Source organism: Anabrus simplex, chromosome 4 (genome assembly GCF_040414725.1).
Source record: "Anabrus simplex isolate iqAnaSimp1 chromosome 4, ASM4041472v1, whole genome shotgun sequence".
In the NCBI taxonomy this organism is placed as follows: Eukaryota; Metazoa; Arthropoda; class Insecta; order Orthoptera; family Tettigoniidae; genus Anabrus; species Anabrus simplex.
In genome coordinates, this window is record NC_090268.1 from 360,288,145 (window position 1) to 360,306,552 (window position 18,408).

Below are 18,408 nucleotides of genomic sequence, written 5' to 3' on the forward strand. Positions count from 1 at the left end.
TATTGCACTGATAGTGGATTCTTCAACTTGAAAAGGCTGAAAGCCACACCAAAAGCAACCATTACATCCACTGCTGAACTTCAGTATACAGATGAAATAATCATTGTTGCACAGTCTTGAGGTGAACTTCAGAATATTCTTGATGCATTTTCTGCTGCTTGTGAAAAACTGGGTCTTAAAATAAATACCCATAAAACCAAGGTGTTGTACCATCCTGTCCCAGGAAGCAACCAGAAAGCAGCAGAGACTTGTATTAACGGGGAAACCCTCCAGAATATTAATACATTCCCCTATCTTTGTAGCCAACTCTTTATCAGCAGTTGATATAGATGCATGCTTGTTTTATAAAGGGGCTTAACATCTCGGTCATCGGCCCAGTCAATATAGATGCTGAATAGTGCTGGGACCTCCATTGGACGTTGTATATTTGATAATAAAAACCATTAAGATTTTAGTATATAATATGGCTGTGAAACATGAACCCCTCATAGACGACACATCAAATGCCTTGGAAAAATAAAACCAGAGATGTCTACATAAAATTCTCAATATCACTGGGCAAGATAAATGAACAAATGTCAGCCTTCTAGAAGAAACTAACTTTCCTATTATAAAGTCTATGATCATTCAGCATCAGATGAGGTGGACAGGGCATGTGATTCAAACATCCAATCAATGTCTACCAAAACAAATGCTGTACTCAGAAAAAGGTGATGGCAAAAAGGAACACTGGTAGCTCCAAAAATGTTTTAAAGACATAACACTGAACAACTCGGGAGAACTTGCTCATGATTGAACTGCTTGTATGAAAGCCATCTATAATGGAGCTGAACAATTTGAAAACTTCCACTATCAATCTGAAGAAGGGAGAGGAACTAAAAGGAAGCTCTGGCAGTGTGCCCATACAAAGGAATCTTTTCCAGCCAGGAAAATCTGCTCACACTGCAAAAGAATATACAATTCAATGCTTGGTCTTTTCAGCCATCTAAAGTGACACCCTTAGAAGTGTGTTGGACAGGAAGACCATTATACTAATTTACAAGTTATCACCCAATGATGAGTGATAATAAAGTAGTCTCGTAATCACACCAATTTCACTACCTACATTTTAAAAATTAGTTAAAAAGGAGGAAAAGATTGTTTACCTCTGAAAAGTGTAGTGTCTAATTAAGTATATACACACTTTGTTTCATAACTTACTCATCATCATCATCATCCCCATTTTCCCATTTCTAGCTGACACCGGCTGGGAGCAAATATGATTCCTCTCCACTTTGTTCTATCGTTCCACCCTCCTCCTTCTGACACGATGTTCCAATGTTAAACCATTTCCATGACGTCGTTTGGCGGTAGCTTGTCCGTGCCTGACCGAGTCATCAGTACACCTAGCGGCACCGCAACTTTTGATGTCAGCTGTTGGTTGGGGTTTATCTTTCTTGCTTCCAGTAGTGCTTTGACGAGCTCCACATTCCCCCTGATTATCGCGAGTGTGAGCGGAGACTTCGCTAGGTAGAGTGCCTTACAATCTGCGTTCCCCTTCTCCATAAGCATTTGTAACATTGTCTAAATTACTTACTAATCTAATTAATTTCTATTTCTAACAATAAAACCTAAAAGCTGATGCTTAACAAATATGTGGTCTTGTTTTCAGCAGTGTAACAATTGCAGTGTAAGTGTCTCATTCGTTACTATATGGTTAAATTATTCAAAGGTATGCAGAGAAAAATAATTAGTTTGTTCTTCGTAACATACTATTATTACCAGGCATTCATACACTTCATGGAGCTGACAACATATATCACTATTCCATTTATTGATAGGATTAATGACTGAATCTTGACAGTAAACCCTTATGCCCACACTATGAACTTAATGAGAAAATGGAATTGAGGAAAATTAAATTTACAGGCAATATTCTGAAATGCAACAGCATGATCAAGAATATCATAGAGAGAGCAAGACACTAGAACACAGGCAGACTTCAGAAGTCCTGTCTGACACATTTATGAAGAAGGATGAGATGTAAGAACTAAGCTGAGGACAGCTGATGATGGACAGGAATGGTTGTACTGACAAGAACACTTAACTTACAATCTTCTTTACATTACACCGACACAGATAGGTCTTATGGCAATGATGGGATAGGAAAAGGCTAGCAGTAGGAGGGGAGTGACCGGGCCTTAATTAAGGTACAGCCCCAGCATTTTCCTGGTGAGAAAATGGGAAACACTGGAAAACCATCTTCAGGACTGCTGACAGTGGGGTTCGAACCCACTACCCCCCGAATGCAAGCTGATAGCTACATGACCCAAACTGCACAGCCACTTGCTCAAAAACAAGAGCTTTTCATCAGTCTTGGATCGGTAAGACATTCCTTTTGGATATTATTCTTTGCCTTCCAGATATTCACGTCTGACATGGCATGAACATTATTGACAAGTTCCAAATCCGAGTTTAGCATTACTTCCAACTATTTGGGTAAGGCCCCTATCAGATGCCTCCAAAGTCCAATCTCCTTTAGTCAACCACTGTTCCACACATTCCAGTTGAATTAAGCCAACTCTGGGGATGCCAGATTATAGTTTACAACTACAGCCAATATGGAGAATGCTTAACAGGATTAGAACTGGTACATCAAGAACAAAGGCTATCCTCAAGAAAGGGGTAATACAGAAAATGGCACTTGTGCACTTCAAGATTTGTAACACCTATGTCATTGTCCAAACTGACCTGTGAAAACTCAGCTGGAAGATTTTATCACAGTGAATAGCAAAACCATAGCAGCTTGTACAACTTTAATATTTGAGGATACTTAGATACAATCATCATAATCATCATCAGCCATCGTTTCCTATAAACCATTGCCATTAAGATTTTACAGATTAGAGATTCTACTATTACATTCTTGCTGGACTCTTTCATCGTTCCAAGGGTACACTTGCCGACTTGATAAAGAATACTGCAACATATTTGAAATATTAGCAACCTATACATAAGGTACAAAAAACAGTTGTTTCCACAGGTCAGTTTGAACAAAAAGAGAGATGCTCTAAATCTTGATCTCCACAACCTTACAGTTGGCATCTTCTGTATTGCCCCATCCTTTGAGGGTAGCTTTAATTCTTGGTTGTTTTAAGCAAATACCAATCACCTCATAATGAACACTACAATGTATTTGAAACATCTGTAACCTGTACATAAGAGATATAAAACAAGGATATAGTCCAATCCAGAAAAAGAACTTAATAATAGTTTAAAAGAACGTGGAAGTTTCATCTTAATGAACTGAGATTCTCATCATTTGTAGGCTCATGCAGTCTGTGCCATTATCTAATCCTTGTTCTGGTGTGGACCGTGTCAATTTATTTACAATGTGGGATGTTCCATCCATGTTAAGATGTAGCATCTTCAATGACAATGACAGAAACTATATCGATGCAGTCCACATTGGACGCCGACTGGAAGAAGGGGCTGATGGTCAAGGTACTGCAACAACTGGAGGGGCATCACCTTGCTCTCCATTCCAAGCAAAGTGCTATCGCGAGTCATCCTGAACCATATAAAGGATTCTGTAGAAAGAAGTCTTCAAAAGGAACAGGCGGAATTTTGGCAACATCGCAGCTATGTGGATCTCATCAGTACACCCTGAATAATCCTAGAGCAGTGTGGAATGGCAGAATACCCTCTACCTCACATTCATGGTTTTCGAGAAAGCCTTTGATTCTGTAAATCAAAGAATCATGAAAGTGTGTACAAGGGGTATGAGTGTCATTTTCATGAAGGGAAACTAACAGAAGATCAACGTTAAGTCAGGAGTGAGATAGCGGTGTGTTCTTTCCCCCACTCTGTTCCTGTTGGACCTGGATAGCGTGATGAAGAGGGTAATTGGAGAACAGAAGAGGGGTGTTCAATGGGGGATGAGAAACAGGCTTGAAGATCTTGACTTCTCAGACGACATTTGCCTTATGGCACAGTGGTGCCAGGACATAGAGGACAAACTGGGTAGGTTGCAGAAGGAAGAGGAACATGCAGGTCTCATGATCAACACAAATTAGACCAAAGAGATGAGGATTAATTCTGATGTCATGACCAGCTCGACAATCAATGGAAAGGAAATAGGGCGAGTTGAGTCCTTCCTCTACCTTGGAAGTATAGTTACAACTGACGGGGCAGCAGAAGATGATGTTCGGAGCCGTATCTGTAAGGCAAATTGTGCGTTTGTCCTGTCTATCCTGTGTGGAACAACCAACATCTCCAGGAAGACTAAGGTCTGCCTCTTCAACAGCATTGTAAAGGCGATTCTTCTATACGGCTGTTAAACGTAGAAAGTTACAAAACAGATCAAAAATCAGCTGCAGGTGTATCGCATAAAAAATGTAATTTGACAGGACATAATCTCAAATGAAGATCTATGGACCATGACCAATCAACAGCCGATTGACATCCAGATCAAGGAGAGGAAAGGGCGCTGGATCGGGCACACATTAAGGAAGCCGGATGGAGCTGTTGAGAGGGTGGTGCTAGACTGGAAATCTCAAGTCACCAGAAAGCGAGGTCAACCCAAGAAGACCTGGAAGAAGACGATCGAAAAAGAAATCGCAGAGGTGGACAAGACCTTGACTGAAGTTAAGAGAATGGCCAGGAACCATACTGTGAGGAGAAATTTCACCAAGGCCCTATGCTCCAGAGAGAGCAACAGGAAATAAGTCAAGTCCACATTGGAAGAACTATTAAATAACAGAAATTCTCTTCATTTTTACATATTTTCTTTAAATTAACTTATTCTGTATCCACGTCCAATATGTCAGAGGTCGTATTTCATTTTGAGCCATGGGAATGATGACCTAGTTGTTAATTTTGTCAAACTCAAATCATTATTGCACAGTATTTTACTGTACTTTTACATGAATAGATCACAGTGCAACTGTAGTGCATTACAATGAGTTAAATAACTTGTGAACAAACAAATAGATCAACTTGTGTTTACTTTAAAACTGACTTTAAACTTACTTCTATGAAATAACCAAAAGTTTTTCAAAGAAACAATAACTGATAATTTCAAAGTATTATTTTTCAACTTCAGTGTTGGTACAGAAAACAATACATTAAGTGTTCCTGTACGGGGAGTCAGTTGCTAATAACAGCCAAATAAAATCAACTGAAGGTGAAGTTGTTTTCTTTCTTGAAGAAAAGAAAACCTACAACCTGTTTTCCAGTCATTGACCGGGTCAGGGATGAAATAAATGAAGCCCCCATCTTGCGGCAAGGATAGGAATTGTGCCGGCTGCTGAGGCCTGTTGCACGACTCTGGGGCAATGATTAATGACTGACAGATGAAATTAATTAATGGCGTGTGGCCTCTGAAGTGGCCTGGTGCAGGTCTTTCGAGCTGACGCCGTAAAGGCGACCTGCGCGTCTATGAGAATGGGGCCCTACCTGTGATGAATTCTAATGCTGAAGACGGCACACACACCCAGCCCCAGAGCCACTGGAATTAACCAATAAAAGTCAAAATCCCGATCCAGCCGGGAATCGAACCCGGGACCCTCTGGACCAAAGGCCAGCACGCTAACCATTTAGCCTTGGAGCCAGACGACAGATGAAATGAAATGATATTGGAGAGTGTTGCTGGAATGAAAGATGACAGGGGAAACTGGAGTACCTGGAGAAAAACCTGTCCCGCCTCCACTTTGTCCAGCACAAATCTCACATGGAGTGACCGGGATTTGAACCACAGAACCCAGCTGTGAGAGGCCGATGCGCTGCCGCCTGAGCCACGGAGGCTTCTGTTTTCTTTCTTAAGCTTACTAATAAGAAAAGGAAACATGCAGCAGGATTTCAGATACCATACGCAAAGAAGGGTAAAATTCTTTAGACATATATCAAGAACGCCTGACGGCAGATTCACTAAGGATTGTTTTAACCATTCCAATGAGCCCAATAGGAAAGGAAACTCTTATGACAAATGGTTTGTTAACACCAAGAAGGATCTACAAGAAATGAACATCCTGGATCAAGACATCCACAACATAACCATATTCAGAAACAAGATACACACATTTGAGGGGTTCCTAGAGTCAGAAACAGTGACCAAGAAGAAACAACATTGGACGGCTGAAATGAAAGAAGGTGTAAGCATGAGAATGAAGGAATACGGGTGCCTAAAATACTGAAATCATGAAGAGTAATTTAACTAGTCCATAGTTGGCCAAAATCAATTATGAATTAATAAGAGAATGAAGTATACGTCCATACATTGGCTTTTGTCACAATTTTGATAGGGTTGTTGATAGTGTACATGATGCAGAGGTGGTATCCATCATGTTTGAAAGTTTGATCGATGTGTCATTTGTCTGCTAACCCACTATTTATGAAACTTGTCAGTATTACAGTAGAGACATTCAAGAGTTTCCCTGCACTTGGCCTTTTCTCAATCCGTTAAGTAGAAGCTGTGAAATAACATTGTTGATCTCAATAATACTGCTTCTCAAACAGAGAGAAGTGAACAATGAGTCGGTGACTTCCCTCATGAACCAGTGATACCATGCTCAGATCCACTGTTGGTTTCCTGCTAACAATAGTGGTTGTGTTTGATATCATCTTGCCTTCTGTTCTCCGGAAGGAATCCAAAGCCATCTGAAATGCCTTAATCTTGCACCACACAGGTTGGTTTGAGACCTCAGTTTTAGTGGCGTACTGCCCAACTGTGGTATTACATGTCCACTATAAACATTTTGTTTGGGTTGATGGTTTCTTTATGCTCCTACTATTCTTTTTGAAAACATTCAGCTTCTATCAACAAACATTTTGATAGAGTTCCAAGCATTAATCAGTTTTATAAATGGTGACAAATTTAAATTCTATGGATGGGCAGAAGCTACTTCTTAAATAAGCTTTGCAAAAGATTTACTGAAAATATTCCAGACTCCACTAAATAATTCTTCCCTTGGAGATAGAAATAGTAGGGATAACTTGGTATAAACATTAATCAATAATTACTTACTTTTAAAAATCAGTACTTAATACCATCTATAATAACTAAACACTACTCAACCATGAGGAACCAGCCAAGTTTGACATTACTTTCGCTTACTTATGGCTGAATACTTTCTTCCACCTTTCCCATCCGATATCTGTCAAATTAACTCTTGTTCTCGCTGAATATTAAGCTTTCACAACTGATTTGTACCTCAGTTTTAGGCTTATTAGGCTGTACTGAATACATATAGTACATGTTAAAAAGATGTTAAGTCTCTCTCTCCATCTGTTCAGTTGAGTACAGCTCTCGTTCATCCTATGGATCATGCATCTCCATTCAACTTCATTCCAGCCAGCTAATTTCAGTTCAACGATGGTCCCAGTATCTCTTTTGAAGCCATCTAATCCACATGATCTTGGTCTTCCAGTTCCTCTCTTGCCACCCACCATTCTGAGCAGAATTCCAGAGAATTATGTGTCCACAGTAAGATAGCTTTGTCTCAGTATACTCCCTTCCAAAGAGATTTTAAAATAAAATGAAAAAGGCCAAAGAGACACTGGTGAGAATGAAACCACAAACTTTGGCTATTGTATCCAATGCTGTACCAGTGAGTTTCAGATGTCCTGCCGTTCTTGTTCTGTTGGCTGGGATGAGAGCTACAAGTCTGATCTGGTTAGCCACTTTTGTTCTGTACATAACATTTCTTTGGTGTGTATTGTACTACATGTACTCAACATGGCTTAATAAGCTGAAACTCTATTTGAGGTATAATACAATTGTGAAAGATAAATATTCAATTCCAAATGGCCCACAGTCATGATTAGTGCACTCTACAGGTGGGCTGGCAGTAGTGCCATAGCTGTCTTTAGCCACTTCTTCAAAGTGCCAGACTACTGCCTCATCATGATTAGTCAAGAGAGGCTGATAAACCTGTTATAATTTTTTCCCAATATCACAAGAGTCATCCTTGCTGGAGACGAGTGGCTCAGTCCAATGGCTCTTGAAGGTGCTGAAACATGCCAGCCACGTGTTGGAACATTTACCGGCATATACAAGAACTCCTGAGGGACAACATTCCTTAACTCAGTCTCTAAAAAATACACTGCCAGCATGCATTATCCTCAAGGACAAGGTCATTTTATTGACAAGCAATACTGAAGGAGTATATGATTACAAATTCAGAAAAAAATGAAACACACGTCGCAGTAAAGGGTGCCTGAACAGTTGCATCAATACACAGTGTACACCACCCCCACTCTGGCGACAATGCAGGTGTGTATTCACGCATGCAAATGATCATAAAGGTGCCCAATCGCATCCTGTGATAGAATGTCCCAAGCATCTTGCAACTTCTGATGCAATTTGGCAGTGGTTCTTGCAAGCTCTGCAGAATGCATAAGTTCCCGCTTCACCATGTCCTATACGTGTTCAATTGGCAAGAGATCCAGTGATCTTGCTGGCCAGGGCAGTTGTTGTACACCACGTAGAACACGTTGCGTCATAGCAGCTGTATGTGGACGTGCATGGTCCTGCTGAAAAAGCAAATCACCTTCCTGTCAAAAAAAAAAAAAAGGGGCAGTAGCACAGGGTCAACAATCTGTGCAATGTGGCGGGCAGTGGTTATGTTACCCTGCAGAAACACCAACTGTGACTGCAAGTTGTAACTGATGGCGCCCCACACCATAAAGCCTGGGGTGGGACCTGGGTCTGGTAGGCGAATTCACTCTGGAATTGGCCGCTCACCAGGTCTATGTCATACACATGAACATCCATCATTTGCATAGAGACAAAACCTACTCTCATCACTGAAGATAACAGAGTGCCATTTCCCTCTCTAGTAGACTCTTTCATGACACCAGAGTAGCCGTGCTTGGCGGTGGCGTCGTGTCAGTGGAAGCCTGGCCAGAGGCACACGTGATCATAATCCTGCTGCAAGCAGACGGTTCCAAATGATCCTTGGTGCCACAGCAGGTGCAACATGTGAACAGATTTTGTTCTGGATGACGTTCTACCGGCCACCGCTGCTCGCATAATGCACCGATCTTGATGTGCGTCTGTACTACGTAGACATCTGGAGCCTAGTCTACAGGTGTGGGAATGTTCCATAGACCACTGCTAAAAGCAGCGACACACCACCGATACATTGTGCCCAACACGTGCAGCAATCCGTCGATACGCCCATCCAGCTTCCCGAAGGCCCATAATATGACCCTGTTTAAATGCCTGCAGTTGTTCAACAGGAACACATACTCGTCGGCAGGACATGGTTGTACCCTAGAATGAATGTTGAAAACACTGTTCACCTCTAACCTCAGCATAGTTACTGCCTGCACGGACAGGCCTCCCGAGAGCTATCTGATCGCCGATGTCCATGACAAATGAGTCACTAATATAAACCCTCAGTATGCACATATTAAACCTTGGAGCCACTGAACACAGTCCTCGAGGATGTTGCATATTTCTTTTCCGGCAGTGTATAATATTGCAGTAGTTATTGGAATGTAAAACCAATAACATTACAATAAAATCCCAATTAACCAAACTTGGGTTATCCGAAGTATCAAATCCAAAAAATCATGTACTGTACTGCAGGGGAACAATCGCGAGGGCAGGAGCATGCTGGGTTATGGCTAGCAGAGTGGTGAACGCCCGACCTTTAGTTGATTTCCTAGCCACCGACTCTCCAATCCAGTGACAGCTGACAATGGTTTTGGAGCACTATAGGCAAGCTTAAGTTAAGAATTTGTTATATTTTTTAATAAACTACTGCAGTATTTCATGCCTTGCTTTTTTTTTTTAATTTGGAAATTAAAAGTGACCATTGTACCAGTTGAAGCCTATTCTATACTGTACTTTAATACCTTTTTCTTTTCAAACACCACGGAAATTGTAGTACAGACATGTGTTGTTACTATTTTAGTTTGCCCTAAGATTTATTGAACAGAGTAGTGAGTCAACACCAGTTGACATCCTTCTAGTGAAAGGATGGTGGGCCATTGCTGCTTGAAAACTTTGAAAGGATGCAAAAAACAAACAAAAATGACTGAGCTTTTGGAATGAGTACTTTGTACTAAATATATACAGTATGGGCCAAAATATACAGTACTAGAAATTATGTTAGTCTTATTGTCATTACCTTACTTATCGAGATGATAGTGTAAATGTTCAAAATGTGCTCCATTGCGCTGTAGGTAGTGTTCATAACGATCACACAGATTTTCAAACATATTCTGGAACATAGGTTGCTGCAGTCCCAAAGAACAAGACGATCTTCTGACGTAATGCAGGCACAGTTTTTGGTGGATCTGGACAATTGAAAATTTGCTCTTTTAACATTCCCCACACGTAAGCATCAGGTGGTGTGAGATCGGAGGAATGTGATGAGTAGGAGAACTCAGCCCCATGATAAATTACTCGTCCTGGAAAGGTTTCTTGCAGCATAGCCATAGTCTGTCGAGCAGTGTGGCAGGTCGCCCCGTCTTGTTGGAACCACTGTCTATTCATATGCACGTTCCTGGCACGACAAAACCTTCTTAGATCCTGAATAAATGGCCTGATCACCATGTTCCTATAGCATTCCTGGTTAACAGTAAGAGGTGCACCATCATCATTCTCTATGAAATACGGACCTAGCACACTGTTTCTTGATACTGCACACCAAATCGTCACACGCACACTATGTAGCGGTTTCTGGACTATAGTGTCTAGCGTTGACATAATACAGTACCTGTACAACGACATTTTTTAACAATAGATAGCATAACTGTGTTGCTAGGTGCTGGCTTATTGAAGTGTTCACGATATTGTTCCACCACTAACTTTAAACTCGGCCACCTTGATAACCGTTTCCGTACGAGCGAAAATAACACTCCACTATAAACACTTTTTCCTCTGTCGCGAGACCCATTGTCACTTTCAATCACAGAGCACAACATTCTTTACACAACTAACAATTCATCATGGCGATGTAACAACACGCAGACGCTCAGGTGTGCGCATGTGCACTGTGCAAAAATGAGTACTGTATATTTCGGCGCATACCGTATATTGATGTACTGTAATCCTAAAAATATAATTTTAACTTTAATAAAGAAGATAAGTGTAGCCTACATAGAGTTTTGTATTAGTATGGCCTTCAAAACATTTCAGAATTGGAAAATATAATTAGATTTTAAAACATAGTAATACATGTTTATGGCTTAACCGAAAAAATTGTTATCCAATACAGCTTCCCCTCCTATTTAGCTCAGTTAACCAGTGTTGTACCGTACATCATTAAAAGTCACCACCATCAGACTCGCACTGAAAGTACCAGCTTTATCAATTCGTTATTTAGCATTATTAATATACAAAATATGATTGGTTCAAAGATTGGTGTGTGCAATCTCTCTTTTATCACTTTGATGAATCAAATTCCAGTTTCACACAGTTGGGCAAGACACTGAATATTCAAAAGGATAAGATTATTTGTGGATATAAAATCCAATGACCATTAACAGAATTGTACTTACCAGTCAGCACACCATTTGATACAAAAGGTATTCCTAAATAAAGCACCACACTTTATAAGAACCTGACGTACATGAAAGTGAAAGAGAGAGAGATGAGGGCTGTTTCTTTATAAGTGATATTAATTGCAAACGATACAAAAGAAACATGTACAGTCCCTCAATGCAATCCCAGCAATGTGTGGAACCCATTGCAAATCATGTGAAAGCCATAGTATCCCTGTAGCAGCGCCCAATCTCTGCAATGGAGAAGTCTAACCCCCTACAGAACTTCAGGAACAGCGGTTCCTTCATCTTCAGTATCAAATAAAACTCACAGCAGCTTAAATCCAGGGAGTATGGCAGATGATAGAGCATGTCCCAGTCCCATCAAGGTATAAATCAACCTCCTGAAAAATGATGGGAGACATGTGCAGAAAATGTCATCGCTTCTTGGACAATACTGATCTCGGGTGATGTTAAAAAATGAACAGTAATATTACATATTCATGGTCTGTCCTTGGGGGTATGGTATGTGTTAGCACCACCAACAGCCATACACCAGAATCGCCATCACCTTCGTATTGCTGGCGTTCTGACGCAATTTTGATTACCATGGGAGCTAACCATTCAATCAGTCTCTAACAGACGATACTATTCTTCGTGCATGCAGACATACTAAGTGTTGCCACCAAGAAAGGAACAGCCCTGTACATGAAGGTATTGATCACTGTATCATAGTGACATTCCCAATTCCAAAAGCTCAACTGATGGTATTTCACATTGACAGAAATAATGAAGTTCAATACCTCCTTTCCATTACATAATGTATATGATTTAACACCTGAATATTGCCCCACTTCCTCTCCATAGGCAAGTCCAACTTTTTAGTCTGGAGTGGAAATTTTTCCTCAATCTACAGCAAGTAAATTACGACTATTTAATTAGAAACAACTGTAGGATGTCGGAAACTGTTCTGTATGTTGTCCTCTCTTGAGGTCTTTAAAAAGTTATTCATAATTTACCTTCAGAGTTTGGGCATCACATTATAGTAAAGTAATAATAATAATAATAATAATAATAATAATAATAATAATAATAATACCGAGCACGTGGGTCACGTAGCTAACAGCTTACATTCAGAAGATAGTGGGTTTGAACCCCATTGTCGGCAGCCCTGAAGATGGTTTTCTGTGGTTTCCCATTTTGACATCAGGCAAATGCTGGGTCTGTAACTTAATTGAGGCCATGGTCGCATCCTTCCCACTCCTAGTCCTTTCCCACCCCATTGTCGACATAAGACCTTTGCCAGTGGGACGTAGAACAAAACAAATTGTAAAATAATAACAATGTCCACCTCCATAGTGTAACAGTTATTGCTATTATTGTCCCCTGAGGCCCAGCTTTTATACCTCAAAGTACCAAGGATTTAAGAATGCAGGAGAGCTGCTACATGTTTAAAAAGTATATGCAGCTCACCTCCATTGGGAGCTGTTAACACCTCAAGGAATACGAGGACATGAGTTGAGTTTAATTTACTACTACATTCGCCGGCATGAAAAATACAATACTTCAATCCCTTAAAAACACTAAATAAAGCATCACACATTATAATTTATAATGTCCAATAATGGGCCAACATATTGGTATTATAAGAACTTGGTGAACATGAAAGATATGAGGACTGTAGCTTTTATGGCATAATCTCTTTTTTGAGAGAATATTGCAGTACAGACTCCTTTAGGTGTCCAACAATAAAAGGAACTATTCCTTATGAATAATCTGACTGAATTAAGTCAGAGATAAAGCAGTAACATGAATGGATTTACACTTCAGGCAAATTTTGAGGAAGATCATGAAGTTAATCCACCTTTGTTTTAGCTTTCTACACTTCATACATCACTTTATGGTCGTCTTTTCTTATCCTGAAAAACATGTATTACCTCCTCTTGAACCAATCACAGCATCCAGCCTTTCAGGCATGCTCCTGGTTAACACTGCAATGTCCAGTTGAGGAATCATCTCCCATTCTTCCAAGTGAGCCTCCTGTAGGTCCTGCAGGGTGTCATATAATGCTGACTAACCCTTCTCCCTAGGTGGTCCCATAAATACTCAATAGGATTCAAATCGGGGCTCTGAGCAGGCCAAACCATAACATGAATCTCTGCTTAATCCATGAATGCACACATCTTGCAACGTGTGGGCTTGCATTGTCCTGCACTAGTGCGAAACCATCACCAATCGATGGAGTGGAAGGCAAAACATGCTCCTAGAAGACCAAATCTATCCCTGCAATCATATTGATTCCTGCCCACACAATTAGAGAACCATGCTGATAAGGCATCCTGGGTGAGAATGTGTAAGGGGAATACTTTTCCCCAGGCATTTTCCAGATCCTTTCTCTACCTCAGGTGATTGCAGGCCAAACTGCGACTCATCAGTGAACAGCACTTGCTCCTAATGTTGCACTGTCCAGCCACAATGTTCCCTTGCGAAACACATTCAAGTTGAATGATGCTGTTTCGGGTGTTCTGGGCCTTTAACAGGTCTCCTGGATTGAAGACTGGCTTCTTCCAGTCTTCTTCTGACAGTTCTCTCACTAGCATTGATCCCTCTAACTTCGTGGAGTAGATTTCATGCTTCAATGGTGGCAGTGTGACGATTGCAGAGAACTGGAAGCACTGAGCAGGTGGCTGCAAGGTGTGGGTCATGTAGCTGTCAGCTTTCATTCAGGAAATAATGGGTTCAAACCCCACTCTGTCAGTAGCCCTGAAGATGGTTTTCTGTTGTTTCCCATTTTCACTCCAGTTGATTTCTTCCCACTCCTAGCCCTTTCCTGTCCCATCGTTGCCAAAAGACCTATCTGTGACTGTTCGACGTAAAGCAAATCATATGTTGTTATGTTTTTAAACCAATGTATTTGTTGTTTTGTTACTTGATGTTCATGTAATCTTCAGCAGCTGAAGATGATCTGTTATGAGATTGAAACTTGTACTGTAGTGTAAATACATTCACTTGTAACTATAAAAGTATTGATTAGGTGGAAACTCCCAACCATATAATTGTGACTGTAAAACAAACTGTATTTTTGAAAATCCCTCAACCTTCTTACAGTTTTGGAAATCTGTATAAAGGTAAGTTTCGTCCATAAGTTGACCTCTTTCTTACAGAATGTCGTTGATTATAATTGCGAGCTCACTGCATTAGTTTTGCTGCACCTTGATTCAACCTATCTCACTATACTACCATCCTGGGAGAATACACACACTAAATACTTGAAATGATCTGTCTGTTCCTGTTCTGTATTCCCAACCAGACAAAAATTCTCACTTTAGTCCGTAGTCATTAACATGTCCTATAAGGGCACTATGTGTAAGCAGAGTAGTATCCTGCTTTGCAGAATTTACCAAGCCCGTGCTGGCGAGTGTATTAAATAATAATAATAATAATAATAATAATAATAATAATAATAATAATAATAATAATAATAATAATAATAATAATAATAATAATAATAATAATAATAATAATCATCATCATCATCTTTAGCTTCAACTACCATATACAGACATTTTGATACCACATCATGTAAGCTGCCTGCATATCATTTTAAAATTTATTTTCTCAGGTAAACACCCAATGTATCACTAGAGATCTTTATGGGATGTCCTTTTACCATTTGCTGATGTTATTCGTACCCAGTTAAATGTGCTATATACCAACATGAATTTGTACATCAGTAACAGACAAGGAAATATGTATTCTTCATACTTATACTTTACAAGGAATCATCAATTCCAATATACTATTTGTAATATTTAACAGATGTTATACAGTACATTTCATCAACATTAAATATATTCTCTTTGAAAAGTTTACCCTAAATTATCATCATCCTCCTCCTCATATACAGATTCGACAAATTTGACCATTTTCGGTCCCTTAGTTGGTCCGTATTGACTAGTTTCATATAATGTACAATGGGTGATTGTTTGGTCCGCCCTGTCAATATATTATCAATATCTGAAACATTGTGAAACATTGTAAAAAATCAGATGTTATATCCCTCATATCCAGTAAGAACTTCTGCTCTCACTCTGAGTAATGTTACTCTACAGCTAAGTATGCATGCCTAGTCTGGAAAAAATTATGCCATAATGGTTGATATGCCATTCAATAAGCCCTGTAGCATCAAGGGATGCCTGCAGCTTACACCTCTGGATAAGCTATACTGCCCTGCTAGGATTGTACCTCCTGACATTGATGAGAGATAGCAGCACAAAGAAAGTTGAAGAAGGCATTGACATCTGAGACCCACCCTTTGTGTGGCTATTATCTAGCATGTTCAAAACTAAAATCAAGTAAAAATTTCCTCAAGAAAACAGAAGCACTAACACGGACACACTATCAAGGTCGAAATTATAAATTGCATGCAAAATACAAAAGTCGTCCTGGTCATGCAAAGAAATGGTCATCATGGAAGTTGCTCAAGAAGTTATGTTCTGGTGTAATAAGGAGCAACAGAAATCATCAGATTTGGAGTTTTCATGTCCAATCCATGACGTGTGGTTGTAGAGCCAAGCAGACATCTCACTCGCTCCAGTGCAGACTGTGTCCCTCTACATGCTGTATGAAAGACCTCCTGGGTGCAACAACAGATGCACTGAATGCTGCAAAGTTTAGGGCAGCAACAGTTTCAAATGGATTGTATATATTTTCCACATGTATATACTGTACATATGTTTATTAATTTAATTTATATAGACTGTAAGATAGTGCTTCTAACACAACTGTATGTATATCTTCAGTGGCTGTGTAGTAGGGATTCTAGAACCTTTATCAAATTAGTCAATACTTTTTGGAACTGCAAGTGTCTTGGTTCACTTTCTCATTCTTTGAGCCAAGTTAACCTGTCACAAGTGGCCCTGGGTACTTTTGCTAAAAGAATATCCATAAAATACAATGTAATAAAAATAATTTATCACAGTTTGTATGTGTATTAATGAAAGTCATATCTTTGGCCTACTTCATCCCAAGTATGTATGCTGAGTACAGCAGACTTCATGACAACCTATTACATGCAGAGAAGCAACACACATATTGCACTGCAGAGCATCTCGTATCCACTCATATTCCACTGCTATGGCAAAAAACACTTCTTTCTTTATTTTCCCCCCAATTTACAGGGTCAGCAATTGATGTAGATCTGACCCAGTTTTACAGTCAGATCCCCTTTCTCACATCAACCCTATGTGTGTGCATGCGTGGAGGGATGTACTCACTATTGTGAATTTCTGTGGTGTGTTGTATGTAGATGAAGAGAAATGTATTAAGATGAACATAAATACCAAGTCCCCAAGCCAGAGGAATTAACCATGTGCAGTAAAAATCCCACACCAGGTTCTCTGAACCTACAGTCAGTACACTAATCATTTAGTCAAGGAGCTGAATGCAAATGAAAACATCACTGACATTTTTCTTCTTCTCCCTTGTTTGTATGTGCATTAGAAAATTAACTCGTTCTTTGCTTGCAATCTGATTGGAGTAGTGCCAAAAGAAGAGCATCGGCAAGTTGACCATTTTCAGTGCAACAAATAAAGAGCACTGTTTACACATAGTCTAACACATTGGGTAACCCATCCTATAATTGACACTCCTCCAGTTATTAGTATTCTGTTCCTAAAATGTGAAAAAGATGATCCTCATCATGTTGGCAACCTTGCTTTTATCATTTAATCAAACAGCAACCCCTCACCTATCATATATCAGTTGTTTCCAGCAAGAGACTGTTACTGGATTGTTAACTCATTTCCAGACAATTACTGTACATGTATTGCTGACTGGAGCATTTTCCTATGGGTAAGTTGAGATTATTGGAAACACTGATTATGATTCTTCGTGAGTTGTGTCAGTTAGGCTTAGATATTTCATGTCTGAATACATTAACAGATATTGAATCAACTAAGATGTTCTCACTACATTCTTCGTATTTCTGATAGGGATGCCAATCAGCAGTACTGACAAACAAGCAAAGCCCATTATTGGTACTGAGTGACAATTACTAGGTTTTTGAAATTGTCAATTATGTCCCTAAAATCAAATACAGGATAGACTAAGTGGTGCTGGCTCTGTTATGGAACAGAGGGAAAAGTTGACATGTTAAAGACAGCTAGTGATGCCAACTCATCAACATTAATTCAAACTTAGGAATCATACAGTATCAAAACTTCACTGCTAGATAGCAGCAAATGGGAACATAAAAACTGGCATACAGGCCACCTAATTGATACTACTTCCGAAGGCCAGAAACCTGGAAGCTGAGGTCATAGATGATGATGATGATGATGATGATTATGATTACTATTGCTTTCTCCCTAAGTAAATATCTGACTGTATTTCATAGTTATCAACACTGCAATAGTGTTTTCAGCTTAGCCTTGCCAACACACCTTACTTACACCTTAATAGCTGATATTTGAATTTGATAATATCTGTCACATACAGAGGTAGAACTTCAGTATCAGTCAGCATAGTCTCCTTCAGTTCAGAGGGCTCCAGGTTAGATTCCCAGCTGGGTCAGAGATTTTAACCTTAAATGGTTATTTTCCCTGGCTTGGGGACTGGGTGCTTGTACTGTCCCCAACATTCATGCAAAACACAATCCTCCACTACAAAAACACACAGTTCCCATATGCAGCAGATGCTGCCCACCCTTGTTGGAGGGTCTGCCTTACAAGGCCTGCACCAGGTGAACTGAACATGTCCTTGGACATTCCCGTCACTAAAACCCATACAATAAATAAATACATAAATAACAGAAACTGCAATATATTACAGAAGTTCATTATATACCGTAATACAGTTACTCAAGTGCAAACAGCAAAAGAGGAGATTTTTCTTATTTTAATGCACATTCAACATGTCTTTATAAGGATTTAGGTT